Raw genomic sequence first — 2,862 nt, 5'->3', positions numbered from 1 at the left:
TACATAGTCCAAGTGCCCGTTCGTTAACCTTGATAGTCCAAGTGCCCGCTAGGTAACCTGGACAGTCGAAGTGCCCGCTAGGTTACCTACATAGTCCAAGTGCTCGTTCGTTAACCTAGATAGTACAAGTGCCCGCTGGTAACCTACATTGTCCAAGTTCCCGCTAGGTAACCTAGATAGTCCAAGTGCCCGCTAGGTAACCTACATAGTCCTAGTGCCCGCTAGGTAACCTAGATAGTCCAAGTTCCTGTTAGCTAACCTAGGTAGTCCAAGTGCCCGTTACCTAACCTAGATCGTCCAAGTGTCCGCTAGGCCACCTACATAGTCTAAGAGCCCGCTAGTTAACATAGATAGTCCAAGTGCCCGCTAGGGAAGGTACATAGTCCAAGTGCCCGCTAGGTAACCTAGAGAGTGCAAGTGCCCGCTAGTTAACCTACATAGTCCAAGTGCCTGCTGGGTAACCTAGATAGTCCAAGGGCCTGCTAGTTAACCTACATAGTCCAAGTGCCCGCTAGTTAACCAGTATCGTCCAAGTGCCCTCTAGTTAACTTACATAGTCAAAAGGCCTGCTAGATAACCTACATAGACCAAGGGCCCGCTAGTTAACCTAGATAGTCCAAGTACGCCCTAGTTAACCTAGATCGTCTAATTGTCCACTAGTTAACCTACATAGTCCAAGTGCCCTTTAGGGAACCTAGATATTCCAAGTGCCCGCTAGGGAACCTACATAATCTAATTGCCAGCTCTGGAACATACATAGTCCAAGTGCCTGTTAGTTAACCTAGATAATCCAAGTGCCCGCTAGTTAACCTACATAGTCCAAGTGCCCGCTAAGTAACATACATAGTCCAACTGCCCGCTAGGTAACCTACATAGTGCAAGTGTCCGCTAGTTAACCTACGTAGTCCAAGGGATCGTTAGTTAACCTAGATAGTCCAAGTACGCGCTAGTTAACCTAGATCGTCCAATTGTCCGCTAGTTAACCTACATAGTCCAAGTGCCCGCTAGGTAACCTAGACATTCCAAGTTACCACTAGGTTACCTACATAGTCCAAGTGCCCATTCGTTAACCTACATAGTCCAATTGCCCGCTAGGTAACGTAGATAGCCCAATGCCCGCTAGGGAACGTATATAATCCAAATGCCCGCTAGGTAACCTAGATAGTCCAAGTGTGCGCTAGTTAACCTACATAGTCCAAGTGCCCACTAGTTAACCTAGACAGTCCAAGTAACAGCTAGGGAATCTACATAGTCCAAGCGCCCGCTAGGGAACCTACATAGTCCAAGTGCTCGCTAGGCAACCTACATAGTCCAAGTGCCCGTTAGTTAACCTAGATTGTCAAAGTGCCTGCTAGGTAACCTACATAGTCCAAGTGCTCGTTCGTTAACCTAGATAGTCCAAGTGCCCGCTGTAACCTAGATTGTCCAAGTTCCCGCTAGGTAACCTACATAGTCCTAGTGCCCGCTAGGTAACCTAGATAGTCCAAGTTCCTGTTAGCTAACCTAGATTGTCCAAGTGCCGGTTACCTAACCTAGATCGTCCAAGTGCCCGCTAGGCAACCTACATAGTCCAAGTGCCCGCTAGTTAACATAGATAGTCCAAGTGCCCGCTAGGGAAGGTACATATTCCAAGTGCCCGCTAGGTAAACTAGAGAGTGCAGGTGCCCGCTAGTTAACCTACATAGTACAAGTGCCTGCTATGTAACCTAGATAGTCCCAGGGCCTGCTAGTTAACCTACATAGTCCAAGAGCCCGCTAGGTAACCTACATAGTGCAAATGTCCGCTAGTTAACCTACATAGTCCAAGTGACCGCTAGTTAACCTAGATAGTCCAAGTGCCCGCTAGGTAACCTACATAGTGCAAGTGTCCGCTAGTTAACCTACGTAGTCCAAGGGACCGCTAGGTAACCTAGATAGTCCAAGTACGCACTAGTTAACCTAGATCATCCAATTGTCCGCTAGTTAACCTACATAGTCCAAGTGCCCTTTAGGGAACCTACATAATCTAATTGCCCGCTCTGGAACATCCATAGTCCAAGTGCCTGTTAGTTAACCTAGATAATCCAAGTGCCCGCTAGTTAACCTACATAGTCCAAGTGCCCGCTAGGTAACCTATATAGTCCGAATGCCCACTAGGGAAACTACATTGTCCAAGTGCCCGCTAGTTAACCTAGATAGTCCAAGTGCCCGCTAGTTAACCTAGATAGTCCAAGTGCCCGCTAGTTAACCAGTATCGTCCAAGTGCCCTCTAGTTAACTTACATAGTCCAAGGGCCTGCTAGTTAACCTACATAGACCAAGGGCCCGCTAGTTAACCTAGATAGTCCAAGTGTGCGCTAGTTAACCTACGTATTCCAAGGGACCGCTAGTTAACCTAGATAGTCCAAGTACGCGCTAGTTAACCTAGATCGTCCAATTGTCCGCTAGTTAACCTACATAGTCCAAGTGCCCGCTAGGTAACCTAGACAGTCCAAGTGACCACTAGGTTACCTACATAGTCCAAGTGCCCGTACGTTAACCTAGATAGTCCAAGTGCCCGCTAGGTAACGTAGATAGCCCAATGCCCGCTAGGGAACGTATATAGTCCAAGTGCCCGCTAGGTAACCTAGATAGTCCAAGTGTGCGCTAGTTAACCTACATAGTCCAAGTGCCTGCTAGGTAAACTACATATTCCAAGTGCCCGATAGGTAACCTAGACTGTATAATTGCCCGCTAGATAACCTAGACAGTCCAAGTAACCGCTAGGGAACCTACATAGTCCAAGCGCCCGCTAGGGAACCTATATAGTCCAAGTGCTCACTAGGCAACCTACATAGTCCAAGTGCCCGTTAGTTAACCTAGATAGTCAAAGTGCCTGCTAGGT

The sequence above is a fragment of the Tenrec ecaudatus genome, unplaced genomic scaffold, assembly GCF_050624435.1.
Source record: "Tenrec ecaudatus isolate mTenEca1 unplaced genomic scaffold, mTenEca1.hap1 Scaffold_534, whole genome shotgun sequence".
NCBI classification, from domain to species: Eukaryota; Metazoa; Chordata; class Mammalia; order Afrosoricida; family Tenrecidae; genus Tenrec; species Tenrec ecaudatus.
This window is presented reverse-complemented; position numbering follows the sequence as displayed.